At 35.5% G+C, this 19,058-nt stretch overlaps 1 long non-coding RNA gene across 3 annotated transcripts in view; it reads left to right on the top strand.

Moving 5' to 3' along the window:
• Positions 1 to 19,058, top strand: part of LOC121020829 (uncharacterized) — a 47,066-nt gene that overhangs the window by 1,498 nt on the left and 26,510 nt on the right. For 2 of the 3 annotated variants that reach the window (XR_005786307.1, XR_005786309.1), the window contains exon 2: positions 6,212 to 6,278. This is a non-coding gene — a long non-coding RNA (uncharacterized LOC121020829). Of the gene's footprint in view, positions 1 to 6,211; positions 6,279 to 9,357; positions 10,274 to 19,058 lie in introns of those variants that run through there. The other variant, XR_005786308.1, reaches the window with a different exon arrangement.

The raw sequence follows: 19,058 nt of genomic DNA, 5'->3' as shown, positions 1-19,058 counted from the left end.
TTTTTTTTTTTTTTTTTTTTTTTTTTTTTTTTTTTTTTTTTAGAGTTTTATAGTTTTAGGCCTTGGTAGGTCTGTGATCCATTTTAAGTTAATTTTTGTGTGTGGTAAGGTCCAATTGCATTCTTTTGCATATGGATATCCAGCTCAGAACCATTTGTTGGAAAGACTTTTTTTTAATTTAATAATCTTGGCAGCATTTTTTAAATCAATTGACCACAAGCAGTTTTATATTTGGACTCCAAATTCTATCCAATTTATCTAAATGTCTATCTTTATGCTAATGCCACTATGTCTTTATTACTACAGCTTTGTAGTAAATTTTAAAATTGAGAAATGTGATTCCACTTTGTTCCTTATAAAGATTGTTTGGCCATTCTTGGTCCCTTTAATTTTTTTTTTTTTTTTTAATTTTAAAGAGAAGGAGAGCATGCATGAATGGGGGAGAGGGACAGAGGGAGAGAGAAAAAGAGACAGAGAGAGAATCAGCATGGAACCCGATGCAAGACTTGATCCCACAACCCTAGGAGCATGACTTGAGCCAAAATCAAGAGTCTAATGCTCAACAAACTGAGCCACCCAGGCACCCTGGTCCCTTGCATTTAAATATAAATTTATGATCATCTTGTTGATTTCTATAAAAAGTCATGCTAGGATCGCACTGAAATGGTAGATAAAATTGAGGAATATTTCTATCTTAACAATATTAAATCTTCTAATCCATGAACATGAGATACCTTTCCATTTATTTAATTTTTTTTTTATTTTATTAACAATATTTTATAATTTTCAGAGTTCAGGATTTATATTTTTATGTTTTATACTTTTATGTATTATAAATGAAATTATTTTCTTAATTTTACTTTCAGAGATTTATTGCCATTGTATAGAAATACAATTGATTTTTGTATATTGCTCTTACATTGTGCAAACTTGCCAAATTTGTGTATTAGTTGTAATAGTTTTTTTAGTGGATTCCTTAGGATTTTTTATATAAAAAATCATGTTATCTGTGAATAGAGATAGCTTTGCTTCATTTCCAATCTGGATGCCTTTTGTATCCTTTTTATGTCTTCCTGCACTGGCTAGAACTTGCAGTACAATATTTAATAGAAGTGGCAAGAGTGTCTTGCTCATAATCTTAAGAGGAAAACATTCATTTTCTTACCATTAAATGCAATGTTAACTGTGGGTTTCTTTTTCCTAGATGCCCTTTATTAGATTGAGGAAGTTCTACCACATATTGTTTTTATAACAAAAATTACTTGAAAAATAAATACACATGGGGCGCCTGGGTGGCGCAGTCGGTTAAGCGTCCGACTTCAGCCAGGTCACGATCTCGCGGTCCGTGAGTTCCAGCCCTGCGTCAGGCTCTGGGCTGATGGCTCAGAGCCTGGAGCCTTTTCCGATTCTGTGTCTCCCTCTCTCTCTGCCCCTCCCCCGTTCATGCTCTGTCTCTCTCTGTCCCAAAAATAAATAAAAACGTTGAAAAAAAATGTTTTTTAAATAAATAAATAAATAAATAAATACACAAATGAATAAATACTTGATAAATAGAATTGAATTTCATGGCTTCATCCTCAAAGCAGATCTTGAGTATGGTATCAACCTTAACCTAAAAAAAAAAAAAAAAAAAAAAAAAAAAAGGAATCAATTGAATTCAGTCTTTTGAGAAGTTGAAAACTTTAAGGCTTCCATTTCACCCAATTTTTTATGTTTCTTTCAAGCGAGTCTGTTACCTCTTATATTCCTCTGTTATCCTGATCTTCATTCTGGCTATAATAATTTTTAACGATATAATCTTGTCTCTAATGATGACTCTAATGCTAATGCCTAGCAGTTTCCTCCACATCATTCATTATCGAAGTCTGATAAGCTCCAGGTGAAGAAACAGGGCAGCTTCTTTTGAAAGGAGTAGTAGCTATTAATGAGGCTTAGCCATTTCAGGAAATGATGAAGACTTGATCAAATAAAAACCCCAAGGAGACTATCCTCCAGTAGTTTCTTACAGCTTCCACTAACAATGAGAGTTCAATTAATAGAAAAGTTACACTGATGGACAACATTGAAACATCAAACTGCTCATTGCAAATGAATCTTATTGTTAAAAATACATCTACTTTTATAAAGGGTGGGTGCTTGAAGCACTGCTACATCACAACATTGCTCAAGGGCAATTTGCTTATCTATCGTTCTAACTATCCACATCAGTATAATACAATACTATACTATACTACACTATACTATAATACAAATATAATATAATAACATATATTTGCCATATATATGTATGTATGTATATGCCAAATACATATTTATATTTGCCAAGTGTATATATATATATATATATACACACACACATATATATGGAGAGATATATACATATATATGATATATACATATATGTATATATCATATATATGTATATGATTATATGTATATATTATATATATATTTGCCCTCCAGGCCCTCTAGACCCTGTCACTCATATTTTTTTCCATAGTTCCACTAATTTATCTACTCAATGAAAAGAAGCCACCACTTTTTGTACATCAAATCTATTTGAAATGAAAAGATGCGAACATTTTGCAAAGTTTACTGGGATATGCTGAAGGACAAAACCCAAGTGAAATGCTTTCTCAATGGGAGTTTGGAATGAGGGTAGGGGATATCTATCTAGTATTAAATTATTTTTTCTTTTTATTTTTTTTTTCCAACGTTTATTTATTTTTGGGACAGAGAGAGACAGCGCATGAACGGGGGAGGGGCAGAGAGAGAGGGAGACACAGAATCGGAAACAGGCTCCAGGCTCTGAGCCATCAGCCCAGAGCCTGACGCGGGGCTCGAACTCCTGGACCGCGAGATCGTGACCTGGCTGAAGTCGGACGCTTAACCGACTGCGCCACCCAGGCGCCCCTATTTTTAAATTAAATATAGAGCTTTGTGAGAAAACTCTACAAAATCATAAAATATGTTTTCTCACTGTCTAGATTTTTAAGTTGATGCAGAGTGAAACTGCAAATGATTTTTAGAGAATTACATTTGAGGTTTGGACCAATAAAATGGAAATCATGATTGTCAGGATAGGCATTTTAGCAGATAACAAATTTCACCTTTTTATTGTTGTTGTTGTTCTAGCCAAGATTAGCAATAACACCTAGTCAAAGAGCTTATTTCCAAGCAATACTCATGTAACTTTCCAATATTAGATTATACAGAAAGAAAAATAGTTTTGAAAAATTGGAATTTTCTCCACGAATAACAACAAAACTCTTTTTTTTTTTTTTTTTTTGGTAAATGTCTAGAAAATCCCCAACTAACATCATAAGAAAAAAGTAGCTAGAAGGTTTTTGAACATAAATGTCCAAGAGTTGAGGTGGTAGCAATCCTAATTTATATTTGATACATGTATACACATCTGTGGTTTTAATGTTATGTATGTGGGCCCAATTAGCAAAACAAAAAAGTCTGTCTTCAAAGTGGATTAGAATATTTTTTTTAAAGGTAAGAACAGGGTTCCTAAACAAGTTACCCTTGGATAGAATTTAGAGGGCTTATAAATTGGATAATAAAATCAGTATATTATTATTTCACTAACTGTAACTAAAATTAAGTATTTTCTTCAGTTATGAACTGAAGGTAATAATCCACAGAAGTATTAACAAAAACTGTGACCATGATAAAATAGGAAATGTTGATTTTTTTTTTAACGTTTATTTATTTTTGAGAGAGAGAGAGACAGAGCATGAATGGGGGAGGGTCAGAGAGAGAGGGAGACACAGAATCGGAAACAGGCTCCAGGCTCTGAGCGGTCAGCACAGAGCCCAACGCGGGGCTCGAACTCACGGACCGCGAGATCATGACCTGAGCTGAAGTTGGCCGCCCAACCAACTGAGCCACCCAGGCGCACCAGGAAATGTTGATTTTTTATATCACTTAATATTTGCAGATATCTTGAAATATTTTTATTTACTACTTTGAAATTATAGTAGCTATGTGACTTGGCAATAAGTCTTTCATAAAAAAACATTGATGAAGAAGCACGTGTAATATACACCACAAATTTAGTTTTTTTAAACATATTTTGATAGCTATTGCAATATAATATTTGTGGTTACATGCTTTTTAAAAAATAATTTAAAAATATTTATCTTAAAGTGGTCTGTTGGTATTACCAGACTGCCAAGGGTCTTTAGAACACACATAAGAACTACTGATGTATAGGAAAATGAGGCTGTTTATGTATGCTCCTTGTCTGGACAAAAAGAATCTGCCATATACTTCTCTTTAGATTATCTAGCATACATCTACCTGGCCTTCTTTTCTTTTTGCATCTCTCCATTGATAGTTACAGGTAATAGTAGACAGTTAATTGAGGATCAAGATCTTGGATCTATTTGAATCAGAGATGTTTTCACATTTGCAAGGAACAGAAAATTAACCCCAGCTTAAATAGAACAAAAATGAATAGCTCACATTGCAAACCTTGAGATAGAATAGCATCAGAAGGGGGGTGTGAAAACTTGGTCTCTGCTTCTCCAACACCTTAGCTCTTCCTTCATTTCTATGTGTGCTTCAACCTCAGGCTGACAGCAAGCGGGCTCCAGTGATTCTGGCCATTGTGTGCAGATACTACAATGTCCAGGGCAAGTAGAAAAGAAGTGTCTTCCTCCATGTTTACTACTTAAAAGCAAGAAAATATTTCTGAGGCCCTCTCGTAATGGTCTCCTTCATGTCTCATTGACCAAGAATAGATCATTTTTCTATTTCTAAACCAATCATTAACAAGGTGACTCTGATCCCATGATTGGCTTTTGAGAGCTGAATGGATATTGTGAGCTCAATCTCTAAGACCTACTAGGTGCCCATCTCACTCAATCTCTTTTTACTAGAGACAGCCACTATGATTTTAATTTCAAATGAATAAAATGCAGTGCTTTTATGAGGGTGACAAGTAACAATAAAAATTTAACAGATAAATACAGGATGTTGCAAATCTAAAATATTTACACAACTTCCTTCTCCATTGCACTCAATTCATTTATCTTTGGGCAAATACCTTAGTCATTAAAATCTCTAGCCTCTAGATGAGAATGTTTTCACATTCTGAAAACAGGCTGAATTCCTCTGAAAACAATGCCAGGCTCTTGTTCTCACTTGGCAGACAAATTTTGCTGACATAGGAGCTTTCCAAATAAGCCAGGTCAAATCTAAGACTCATCATGCATATTGGGTCAGAATTCCCAGTTTTCAATACCGTGGAGTGTCTCCAGTTTTCGTATACTTTATATAAGTATAATAAATATCTCAGCACTATTAAGGGTGAAAAGAAGTATCAGATTTAATAGACATAACTGAGATGTAGCTGAAAAGCATTTGAAAATTTAAATTTGAGAATAAAAACCAGGATTTTAATGAAGTCCTATCCCATCATGGACTCCAAACCTCTTCACTCAGAAAGCAAAGTTTGAAAATTAATGAGAAATATGGTTTACTATGCATAGCTACCTGCATACTTCAATAAAAAAGATAAGAGGTGTGTTTTTAGGAATAAATTAGAGAAACCTCTGTCTTAAAGAAAATGAAATAGAATGGACACATGAGAAAACATAGAATCAGACAAACAAAAGAAAAATCTGTAATATTTCACCTTAAAATGCATCATCAAATCCATCAGGTTATTAATATGCAGCTAGCATGATAACCAGGCATCAGTATTAAATATGATTATGATTTTTATTCATTCTAAGGTCATTGGTATCAATCTCTCAATAAATCAAGTCAAATTTAGTATATATCAAAGAGCATGATTAATAGTAAGGAGCTACTATCAACTAATAAAAGCCTCCAAATTTCGGTTTGAGACAATCTGAGACTAAGAAAATCCAATGAGAAGAATATTATTTGAAAGATATTTTTAACCTGATGGGAAAAAAGCAGTGAACTAAAATTATACCATCTATTACAATATTTCAAATTCAAACATTCCAGTTCCTTTTGAAAGAAGGGAACTAAAAATGCAACCATCTCTTTAAAGAATGGAAAGCATGAGATACTTTAATCCTTCTATGTCACTTAGTGTCCACTTGAACCTGGAGAGAAGGCAGAACATAGAGCCTTTAAGAAGTTCTGTGGTGGTTTGGGGAAGGTGAAGGCAAAGGGCTATGATGTGAGGAATCAGGAACTCCTTAAAGCAATATTGGCTTTTTTCTAGAAATGATGCCCACAGCATGCAGGGAAATCATGGTAGCTGCACTGAGGGGAAGAAAAACAGAGCCCAGGTAAGACAAGCTTCAACACATGGGCTTTCTATCCTTCATTTACATCCTTTTTTATGACAGCAAAGGTCCAGAAGCCACCCAGGAACCCCAGGCCCTAAAAGCTGTCCTTTTTGACTGAGACTATTTGAAATACACACATCTGAGATGTTTCTACTTTATTCAGAGGGCTAATTTTACCTGGAAAAACAAATTCATGAAGGTAATATAGTAGCCTAAACTTCTATCCGTTGCAAAACTTTTGAGCCATAGATTTCAATACTTCCTTGATCAAATGATATGGTTAATAATGGAACTATCTAGAAAACCAGAGGGAGTGCTGTTTTTGAGCATGAAAGAATTCTTTACAACAAGGAACAGCAAGGTAAGGTACATTCTTCCAGGGTGTTGTTCAACATGCTCATTGGGAAGAAAATGTAAATGTTCTAATTTATATTTTTATTTATGTTATCCTTTTAAATTCGTTTCATAGTGCATAATTTATAGGGTGCCATTTAAGATTTATAAATAAATACATTTGCGTATATTGTGGTTACATGTGCTATGTTTTGGGGGATTTTTTGCTTTACTTTCCTGATGATGTGCATTATTCCATTCAAACCTTGCCATTTTGATGGCTTACCTATAGTATCTCAATGAGAAAATTTTCCCATTCTAATCCAACTGCTCTGGAGGCCCTGGGCCTTGCTGTTTCTGTTCCATTTCAGTAAATGCTTAAGGTCTCAGGCATGTGGTTATAAAGGTTGTTTTCCTTTTTGCATATAATGAACACATGGATGATTGAACTAAGATATCTCCATTTTTCATGAGTTTTCAGTCCAGTAATATTGATCTCTATGACATCTTGCAAGTTACATGTTGAGCAATGGTGAAGTGGTTATGTTTTTTAGAAGCATTGCCTATGAATACTTTGGTGCATTTCCTCTTTATTATTATTATTTTCTTGCCTGCTCACTTAAAGACATCAGTTTGAAGTGATAATATTCCCCTGGTAAAGAATCCTTATCCTGTCTTAGCCTAGGAAATATAGTTAAAACCATTCACAGAACTTCAATATTGTAAAACATACATTTAACCATTTTTAGAAAAATCCCAGAGTCAAATTATAAAAGTGTAGCATAGAGATGAATGGAATCCAATTTCTAAAGGACAAAATATATCCTGACAAAGCAACAGGAAAGCTCACTGACTATTCAAAATAGAACACATAGGAATACTAAAAGGGTTATCAAATTCAAATTCTTGTACTGCCAGTATTTTATAAAATATTTTCTATACACTATATTAACAGCTACTTAAACATTTTTTTTGTCAGTGGCTTTAGGTTGATGAGAGGGTTAGGATAAATTTAAAAAGAGAAAAGACTGATCTGGGTCATAATCTTAGTGTCCATCTGGACACTAAGGACATGAGCTCAAAATCCACCTTTCAAATTAGGCTTATAGAGAGAAAAAGAAAAGATAAAGCCTTCTTCTTTGCACTCCTTTTAGTGACAGAGAATGGAGTAAACAGTGTGAGGAGAGAGGGGGGAAATCAGCCTGCTACAAAGATTTTCCCCTTTATTTAAAGATAATTGTCGGGGGATCCCTTTACATATGGTCTTTTTATATTCTTAGCATCTGAGGAAATTCAGCTTGGGTTCCTCCCTACCTCCAGTTTCAAGATATTACATAAGTGTAGAAAATCTATAAATGTTACTAAAATTGGTATGACCTGGGGCCAAAGGATTGAGCTTCAAATATGATCACAGCGTAGTTTTTTTTCCAATGATTAAAATGCAGGCTGATGAATGTATGCCACTCACAAATTTAAATTTTAAAAATTCACCTGCATATAGTTATCCAAAGAAAAATATAAGGATATCAACTTACATAGCATTGTCAGGCAGCTGGTGATTGTTTTAGCAGAGTGATAAAGGTTTCTTATATTCCCTTTTCTACTCTTGTGTATGTTTTACATTTTTCATAGTAATATGCTTTCTTATTTTTTTAATGTTTTTATTCTGAAGGAGAGAAAGAGAGAGCACCCACGTGCTCACGTGAGCTGGGGAGGGACAAAGGGAGAGAGAGAAAAGAGTCTTAAACAGACTCCATGTTCAGCATGAAGCCCAATGTGGGGCTTGATCCTACAACCCTGGATCATGACTTGAGCCAAAATCAGGAGTCAGACATTCAATTGAGTGAGTCACCCAGGTGCCCCTACAATAATGTTTTTTTTAAAATATTAAATCTCAGGGGCAGTTCTGTGAGTTATTACACTCAATAAGCTGTGCTCCAGAAGAGGCATCAGTTATTCCTTTAGTGAGTTTCACTTCCTGTCTGTTCTCAGAGTGAGAGCATCTCCTTACATGAAGAGCAAATATAGTATACTATGGGATGTGTTTCTCTTGCAATATGGATGCCAAATGAAGCCAACATCTTCACGTGACACTCAAGTAAAGACACTCCAGTTAGTTCCAATGCTGGAGATAATTCCACACATACCTAAGTACTGAAGGAAAAAGGAATAGGAGAGGGTTTCAAGGTGGCATTCTTCAAAAAGATTTTCAAGGGAATTTAACTATAGGTAAGACCACAAATTCCTTTTGGTGAAGCACCATTCCCTGCACGTCCATGCCAATTATCCATAACATGCTTGGTGTCATTCTTCCAGAAGCCCAAGAGGTTAAGAATCTCATTAATCTCTATTATTATTAGTCTGGCCACATAATGCCCCCACAATGTCACTTTTAAAAACTTATTCTGGACAGTCCACAGCTATTGTTTCCAGGATCCTAAGGGTCTTCAACCCTCCTTTTCTTCCAAGTAATTCAAATCCCTTCTTCCCAAGAAATTCCCTCACTCTAATTGAATCTTGTAACCACTAACAGTACTTTTGAGCCTGTCTTGTTTATTGATGGTTGAAGAAAAGGAAGAGAATTGAAAGGATGGGAGGACACCAGATCTGTGCTTTATAGTTTTCAGAGTCTGAAAACAATCTCCTGTTTCTTTCCTGGAGCAAAGCCTTAGGACTGAAATAACTAATGAGGCTCCAGGGTTCATTTGAATTAAGAGTAAACAAAATTATTCTTTAATCTCTGCAGTGAACCCAGCCATTTCAAATCCAAATTGGCTTCAACTATTAAGAAGAGACAAATGGAACAACAGAATCAGAGAAGCAGACTTAGGGTCATCGAATGTAGCTCCCCAAGGATGCAGCCTGAAGATGACTAAGAGCTTCTGGGAGGTAGAGAGGCTTGTCCTAAAAATCCATGACCAAAATACTAATATTTGTGTGTAAACAGTCCATTCTAATTCAGTTCAAGACATTATTTTATGTTGTACCTAAAAAAAGCCAAGATGTGAAGGAGGAACAGATTTCAGCACATAATGGGATTGGACATACCCTTTGTAGCTTGTTTATTTTATTTCCATGGGCATCCTTCTCCTTGCTAAGTTATTTTGACTACTGAGATATCTTGGGTTGATACTTATGATGAATTTCTTTAGAACCAGTTTTCATCTTGATGAAATGTATGCCTGTTTTTGTCTACATAGACCTATTTTAAAATCCCAAAACATCTGTCACTTACTAGGTGTCATCCTAATTTATTACTTAACCCCTCTTTATTGTTAAAACAGAGACTAACATACATACACCAAAGTTTGCTAGCAGGCTTAATTTGAAGAATACTTGTGAAGGGATTTAACTCATAGCACTCAGGAAATCTTCCCCATCCTACCTTTAACACTTTAATTCATAAGGCATCAGAATCTATCCTCCAGCCTCACCTCAATTTCCTTAAATTTTTAAAATGTAATTTGAAAAATGAGAGGTCTTATGTCAATACAGTTTTATTACAGGAAAAATTACTAGCGGACCTAGCTGGGCCTAAAGAAAATAAATCCATGGGGTAAAAGAAACATGGGCTTTATTTCTCTGGATCCAAAACAACCAGGCAGTTGGATTAATTTAACCATACATTAAATCAAGTCAATAAAAAAATCATTAGCCACGGAGTTTGTTGAGTGGTTGTTTGGAGTCATCTCATCAAAAGAATTCCAAGCAGAAGGGTTTGTGTGTGTGTGTGTGTGTGTGTGTGTGTGTGTGTGAATATCGCACCTTTACCTTTTCGCTTCTCTTTCTATACTGTGTTCTCTTGTGTTTTGGGAGGAGGGGGAGTGTGAAAATTGTAAAATAATATAAGCTCATTGTAACACAAATAAGCAAAGCAAAAATATATAAAGTCAAAAATAAAATCTCCATCTTACTCAGGCATACTCCTTAGAAGAGTCATAGTAATATTGTGGTGTGTTTCCTACAATACTTTGTACACATCTTTTAAATCTATTTTTTAACTTAGCAACATGTTTTGATCATCTTTTCAAGTCAATGTGTAAAGAACTACCTCATCCATTTTAACTGCAATGAGTACTACATTTTAAAAGTACCCTGAAATATTTAACCAGTCTCCTGATTGATGGACATTACCTTACTCTTCTTGATGAAGTTCTACCAAATCACTCATCCTATGGGCTTCTGTGTCAGAAGAAAAGTAGGAATATTCTTGCCAAGAGAACATCACTGGGTCTCTGGGAACTAGGAGGCTCCAGTGACACATTATACACCTAAAAAAGTGAAAAGTCTCACTAGACAATGTGAGATCTGCAAGGTGCATTTTTATGGGCTAACCAACATTACTACGTGCTTGATAATTTTTGGAAACATCTCAAAATTCTGTTAAATTTACTATATATTACCTTTAGCTCTCAAATATGTTTGTAATCTGGCTCCTGCTCTGTCTCAGTTTTCATCTCTTCCCCGTGGGCTCCCAAGCTGCAGCCATCCAGACTGCTGGCTGCCATGCACAGAGGCCATATTTCACCCCACCTTGCGTCTACATATTATATGCTTTCTGCCAAAAAACCGCTTCCCCTAGTCTTCCCCTATGAAATATTCCATATCCAAAGTCTTTGATTATTGTTTCCTTTGTCAATCTCTTCCTTTTCCTCCTCTCATAGCACCTCATTAAACAGCTGTTTTCTCTTCACTTTCATTGCACCATGGACACTTCTCAGACAATGTACTTCTTGTATTCTATTGTAATAATGTGTTTAAGTTTGTCTTCTTCTCTGCAGAATGGGATTCTTGAGAGCAGAAACTGCTTCACAAGTGTTTAGCCTAGTGGCTGGCCCAGAGAAGAAACTGCGGGGATGGCAGATAACTTGACTCAAAAGGCAGCTAGCTACCTAGAAATCTTCTCATCCTGCATAGGCTATATATCACAGAAGCTGGCAGAGTTTTCCTATGGTCTGGAAGTGCACGTGGACATTTTTATATGATTATTATTTCAGAAGTTGCCTTTTTTGCTCAAGGTGCCTTCACACTGAGAATTATGTCACCCATCCGTTACTGTACACAGTTCCCACTGCTAAATAATGCTCAACAATGTATTGTAGCATCCAGCACAATAGCAAGTTCCATATGGCTCTTCACACATTTACTTTTACATTTATTGGCAATTTAGAATGGCATTGTTCATTATATTTCAGATGTCAGCCCGGCTGGAGCCTATCCAAGGATGTGTACTTAGTCAGAAAGTGAAAGGCTGACATTGGGCATGACTCATTACTGTGCAATAGATGTGAGAGAGCATTTCAGGGGAAAATCAGCTTTAATCAGTGTCAGTAGATGTCAAGTGTTTTTTTCCAGCACTGATAACAATGTATCAGTTCAGAAATGACAGCTGCCGGACACAAGCCATTGTGTCATTTATGCTTTTCCATACCACCAGGCTCCAAATTCTAGTCATTGATCTAATTTGCATCTGTTTTTGGAGGACCAACAGTAATAATTACAAACATAAAAGACAAGAATCCTTTCTAAAGAAATTAAGTATGGGATTATCCTAACTGTAACTGTACACTGGCCTTTGCTTTCAGAGGGAAGGCTTTCTGCCTTTCTTCTTACCTGAACATTACATGGAAAAAGTAAGATTTCTCCATTTCTGGAGATACTCCTAAAGTTAACACCTTATGCATTTTCTAATAGTTTATCTTATTTAAGTTTTGTATAGCCCTGTAAGGTAGATCAATATCATCATCTCTGTTTTGCAGTTGATAGCTGAGGTTCAATAAAGTTAATTATCAAATGGTGTGTCCCAGTGAGAATCAATGAAAGAGTCAGGAGGACTCAAACCAAGGTATTCTGCCTCCATGGATTTCCAGAGGAGTATTCATGACAGGAAAATTCTGGGTCACATAATTCAAGAATCCAAACTGCAAATACCCAAAGGGCTCTAGATTAGAGTAGTAATCAAAGTAAAATTGAAAGAGGACAACATTCCTTGAGTATTCCATTTTCTTAATATAAGCCTAATATTTCTGGCATCTTAAAATAACCCAAGAAATAGAAGCCATCTCTACCTTCCCACAAGTTGCCACAGAAGTTCTTTGACAAAGTATCAAGAACTATATATTTTGTCTATTTTGTGGCCGCCATAGAAATATACCTATTCAATTCCTATCAGATTAGTTTTATTGGTAGTTTCCCAGAAGGAAAAGTCTAAGGGTATATCTGTTTATAATATGCCTTTGCAAATAGATAACAAGCATTTCTTCTGATGCTGCAGAATGTGAACAAAACCATTTTTTTCCTCAAGAGATAAATCCTTTGAGGAAGCCACTAGGTAGACAAACACCTGCAGAATTCTGATGACATGCTACCATATCCTTGCTCCTAGGATACCTAGTATGAGGTCCTTTTTTCTCTCTTCCTTATAACTTCCTTTCTTTCTCTTCCTATGCCTTAGTAACTCTGAGAAATGGGAAATCTGAAAGTCATGGTTGTTCCAATTTACTAGGATTTTTAAAGACTGCTTCATGAGATCCCTAGGGGTCTTCAACTGTGTAGCTGATGGATTTCAGGCCATCTCAGATTGGTATAGCTCCTTGCTTTCCAGAATCACTTTGAAATGCAATAAATAATTCCTGAGCACTTTGGCAAAAACTTGATCCTCACTAGGAGACAACATGGGTTAAAAACCTACTCTTACAAAGGCACGGCACACCTTTTTTTTGTTTGTTTGTATTAAAAGAGGATTAGGAGTCAAGCAGATCAAGGTAAGCTTATACATAGAGTTGCTTCCCTTCAGCAAAATATTTGACAAGGTGGATATTCTTGGTATTTTTTTAACAATATGGAATATTTTCCACTAGGTGATAATATAGTTAGTATATGCATAGCCTGTTAAGTAATTTTACCAAATAGTTTGATTATGGTGTTGGAAGAAAGCTTAGTGTATGTTGTCTATCTCAGAGTAATGTTATACCATTCCTGTTTTTTATTTGTTAACCTATTTCTTTCTGGCAATAACAAATGCTTCCATGTTTATTAGATTTTCAGAAAGTCATTTTCATGAGCTTGAAAATTGTTAAATTATTTTGAAGTTATACTTTAAAATATGTATTAGTGAGAATTGACTAACTAATGGTAATAATTTAATAATTACAAGAGATGGCTTCTTATGAGGTAATGAAATAAGAAGTGTGCTGAATAAATGGCTGATATTCAGTTGATTTTTAAATAAAGTATTTGAATTGGTTGTAAGAGAGTGTGTTTAAAATATATAAAAATAATTAAATCCCTATATAGCTCGTGGCACTCCTGGTAAAGTTTTCAACTGAAGACAACAAAACTTGGCTGTTTCTTTCCAGAGAACATGAAAACAGTCGACCAGTGAGAGGGTCACATGACTGATTGTATCTGATTGAATGTGAGCAGAAATATATTTCACTCGTAGGACAAAGGAGTTAAGAAGTGAATATTCTTTCTCCATCTTTTCTTTCCAATCCCATGACTGATGAGCATAAGCATGAAAATCTTGAAAGCTTCATTATTATGTTGAGTGGAACATGAAGATGTTTGGGACCTGGGTCCCTGAATCATTAGGTAAAGAAATGCCCATTGAACTGGAACTGCTATCAAACTGTCAAGTGTATGTTAAATTTTGTTGTATGACGTCATTGAAATTTTATTTTGTTATGTTTTGCTTTCATCAGTGTTGATGTTACTCTAACTAATACAGGCTAAATCTCTGTGAAAGTCATTGCTTAGCTCATTAAAATGGGCCAGTCTTGGGGTGCTTGGGTGGCTCAGTCGGTAAGTGTCTGACTTCAGCTCAGGTCATTATCTTGTAGTTCGTGAGTTCTAGCCCCACATCGGACTCTCTGCTGACAGCCCAGAGCCTGGAGTGTACTTCATATTCTGTGTCTCCCTGTCTCTCTGCCCCTACCTCACTCACTTTCTGTCTCTTTCTCTCTCTCTCAAAAGTAAATAAACATTTAAAAAATTAAAATGAGTTAATCTGATAGTATCTTGAGTTCTAGATTTAGTGGTCTGTTTGTGACAAGCTCTGGCTGGTGGCAATTCTTTTCCCATCCGCTAGAAAACGGATGACCCAGTGTCTGGAAGGTAAAGATTGCCAGAGCAACTGTCCCATATTCTTCTTTTTTTTTTCCTCTTTACTAGCTGCATAAATATTAGGAGAATAAAACCAGTTCATATTTTCTTTTGGGCCAAAACCTTTTTCACTGATTTGGAGACTTTGGGCAAACAGATGTTAATTTCTAGAAATACAGGTTATAAGTGAGTGTCAAGTTGTCCCAACTGAATCATTTTCTTACCATACCATGGCATACAAAGCCAGCATAAGCATATATTAAATATTTCATCAAAAACTTGGATGGTGATAAAAAAAGGTGTGTGTTTTTAAAATTTGTGATAGAAACAAAGATGAAAGGGAAGGCTAATAAAGTAGATGAAAGACTATGTCATTTGCTTTCATGCTTCCAAGATATTGCCTATGTTATTTATTTGGCCTGAAATTTTCTTGTTCTTTTTCATTTAGCTAACTCATATGCATCTTTCAAAATTCATATCAACTGTCACTTCCTCCAGGAAGCCTTCTGTTTTCTTACGAATAGATGATTGAAATACTTTTATTTGTATTTTCTTAGTGCATTGCACTTACATATAGCCCTATAAGTCGTTGACTTTATTTTCTTATTTTTTGTCTAGTAATGTCGAATTTTTCTTGTGATAGAATTTTCTTATTTAACTCTGTATGTTCGAAGTCTGGCACAGAGCCTAGCACTTTGTTTTACTTATATCTTGTCATGTTATAACAATAATAGGAAATGAATGAGCAAATCAGGACATTTTTAAATATCAATATTCACAAATGATAAGCTCAAGTAACCAAGATAAAGTAAAAGTAGCAAAGTTCTGAACTTTTAAAAAATAGATACAAACCAAATAAAAACAACAACAAGCAAAAACACCCTGTATTGAAAATAAAGATCACAGAATTCACAGATTCACAAAAATTAATGTAAAAAGAATCTGAAGTGTTAGAGAACTAGAAGCTTCAAGGGAATCAACAAATAGATGTTGCATAAACAGAAGTAGAGGATCCTGATCAGTGCAGAGAACAATGCTGTATGTTCTGTCAGATGAAGGCACATCTACAATATTCTTTACAATGATAGGTACTGTCATTGCTCAAGAGAAACTGGAGGATGCCCAGGAGACAATGACCAAGATAGTGACCTGGGTAGATCTAGGATTTTTTAAAAGAATACCTTTCAATTATCTGAAGGATCTCATGCATAAAAAGAGGTTGAATTACTTCACTAATGCTGGAAGCACAAACTGGGACAAATATACAAAGGTGCAGGAGATAAGTTGTGTGGTCTAATAATAAAGCTTTTCAAAAATATCAAAGGCTATTTGGGTCAAGTTGTGGAGTTTGAGCAAAGACTGAATGACTTTTCATCAGAGTTGTGATAGAAGAGATTCTGCATTAGGAAGAAGGTAAACCAGTTACCTTTATAACTAAATATTCTAGATTGGCTACGATGAATCAGACCAATCATAAGTTATTTCAGTATGTGCAAAAAATTCTTCTTTCTTTCCTGACGCTTTTTACATCCTTTCCCTCCTTCTCATCCACCTTTGCTCCCTTCTTCTTACTTCCCTCTTTTCTGTACTCTTCCTTCTCATTAATACTTACTAGCAACTACTCTAGGTCAGGCAATGTAGTAAGCACTATTATTTCAACAATGAACAAGTTAGACAAGGTTGCTGCTTTTACAGAGTTCAGTCTACTGTGAGGTATAAACAGGTAAACAAATAAACACAATAAATATCATGAAAGATTATGATAGGAGATTTGCAGAGTTCTCTGGGGGCACTTAGGAGTACCAGACATAGAGTGTTTAAAGGGAAAGACATTGAATTTGTAGGTGTCTTGGAGGGAAGCTTAGCCTTGCTGGTAGAATTGCATGCAGACCCAGTTCAAGCCGCATTCAGCTGGTTCTGTATATTGACTTTTTTCCAAGATGCTCCGAACATTCTCCAAATTAGTTTCTTTAATCATCAAATATCTCTGTAAGAGTGATACACATAATATCCTTTTACATCCATCTGAAAATTGTCAATGCAGGTGTTCTGTGCTGGGCAAGTGGGTTGAGAAAGAAAGAAAAACAGAGAGGAGGGGAGGGAGAGGTAGGGTAGGATAAAGAGAGGAGGATTAACCAAGTCACCCAGAGACATTGCCTCTTGTGATGAGAAAGATTTTAATTTCAGGGCTTGGTGTAAACTAGGCCTTGAATATGTAATGGCTAACATGATTGCCTACCAAGCCACTGTCAATCCAGAGTTGAAACTCATTACTGTAAATTGCTTTGGGATACCTTGAGCATGAAAAATGCAATAAAAAACAAAACCTATTTTGCAAAGAAAGTGGTAAAACTGTAGTCCTCCTTACATAAGGGAGACACCATAGAGAATATCTTGATTCTTCCCATGGGGAGTAGTGATATCTGTTGAAAGAAGAGGGGAAACAACATTAAAATAGCTTACTTTCTTTCCCAGAAACAACAAGAAACTAATTAACTGAGCTGGTCTCAATACACTGACCTTTATTATTTGTTGTCTATTAAGATGTTTCCACCAGAAGCCAGTAGTGACACATGCTAATTGCATCCTATTTGTGTTGACTATCATGCCCCCTATAATGATCATTTGTTTCTACAAAATTGCCACATGTCGACACTTCAACCAAAGACTCCAGTTAAGCCACGTGTGACCTCCAGTACACATAATTTGGGGTGGTTTTCATTCTTTAAGTCTGTCAAAAAAAGGCAAGAAATCTGGCCAGCACAACTGGAAATGACATTAATTTAGTACTGAAAATGTATTACAGATGTTCATCTCCTCCCACACCCAGAGCTTAACCTTTCTTATGCTGCTATAAAATACCTTATTCTAGCATAATGGCATTGCCACCTTACTGAAAGAAGACTGCTAATGAAATAATTTTCTTAAAAATGTTGATTTTAATTGGTCATGAGAAATAGATACTGTGTCTTCTGAGAACAAAATCTTTACTAGGAACCATGATTGTCCTAGGATGATTTCAAATCAAAATGCATAATGTCATCTATGAGTATGATATTTGGTATAATGGAGAAATCAGTAGGTAAGGTTTCAAGGGTACTGGATTCCAGTTCTGGCTATGACACCAAATAAATGAGAGATATTGAGCAATATAGTATTTTTATATGTTTTCTCACTTATAAAATGCAGATAATCTATAAGTGACCTTCACATTTTCTTTATCTCAGACTCTTGAACTTGGAGCTCGGTGAACTTTCTTTATAGCACTTATCAAAGTTGTATTTGTAGTATCATTATGTGATTATTTAATTAATGACTTCCTCCCACCCCACTGATGCTCCATGAGAACAAGGATCATGTCTAATTTTGTTCAATATTTCATCTCTGGCTCCTAGCACAAAGTCTGGCACACATTGGTATTCAATGAATACTCCTTGAATGAATGAATAGATGAGCAATATTTAGAAAAGATGCTATTATTTTAAATTTATTTATTTATATATTTATTTGTTTGTTTATTTTGAGAGAGAGAGAGAGAGAGAGAATGGAGGAGGAGCAGAGATAGAGAATGAGAGAGAGAATCTCAAGCGGATTCCACACCCAGTGCAGAGCCTGACACAGATATCACTCTTATGACCCTGAGATCATGACCTGAACTGAAATCAAGAGTCAGATCCTTAACCGAATGAACCACCCAGGCATTCCAATGCTTTTATTTTAGGATTCCTAAAAACAGTATTGCCTCAAGAAGACTTACTGAATAGCCCAATCTCTACATGACTTCTCTGAATTCCAGGGTAACTTACCTATGTCTGTCTTAAAGAGTTTATAACAGAGGTGCCTGGGTGGCTCAGTTGAGCCTCCGACTTTGGCTCAGGTCATGATCTCACAGTCCGTGAGTTCGAGCCCTGCGTCGGGCTCTGTGCTGACAGCCTGGAGCCTGCTTCGGATTCTGTGTCTCCCTCTCTCTCTGACCCTTCCCCGTTCATGCTCTGTCTGTCTCTGTCTCAAAAATAAATAAACATTTAAAAAGGTTAAAAAAAAAGAGTTTATAACATCTTGCATTATAATTATTTAGAGTCATGAAAGATGCCGTGAATAACTGCACATTGCCTTATACACAATAGGAACTCAATAAATATGTGTTGAATGTGAGACTCTACATCCTTACTTATCTTTATATCCCAAGGCTAGTAGATGCTTAATAGTGTTTGTTAAATTAAAGATGGTGGCAATTCACTTGCTTGCAAGAAATATTCAGATTTTAAGTAACAGAAAGCTTAACTCAAACAGGTTTGATCAATAAAAACATACTTTATGATTCATTTAACTGAAAAGCCCAGA

Source organism: Herpailurus yagouaroundi, unplaced genomic scaffold, assembly GCF_014898765.1.
Source record: "Herpailurus yagouaroundi ecotype Mexico unplaced genomic scaffold, PumYag 252, whole genome shotgun sequence".
Lineage (NCBI taxonomy): Eukaryota > Metazoa > Chordata > Mammalia > Carnivora > Felidae > Herpailurus > Herpailurus yagouaroundi.
Note: the sequence above shows the minus strand (reverse complement) of the source record. Positions and strands in the feature narration are given on the sequence as shown.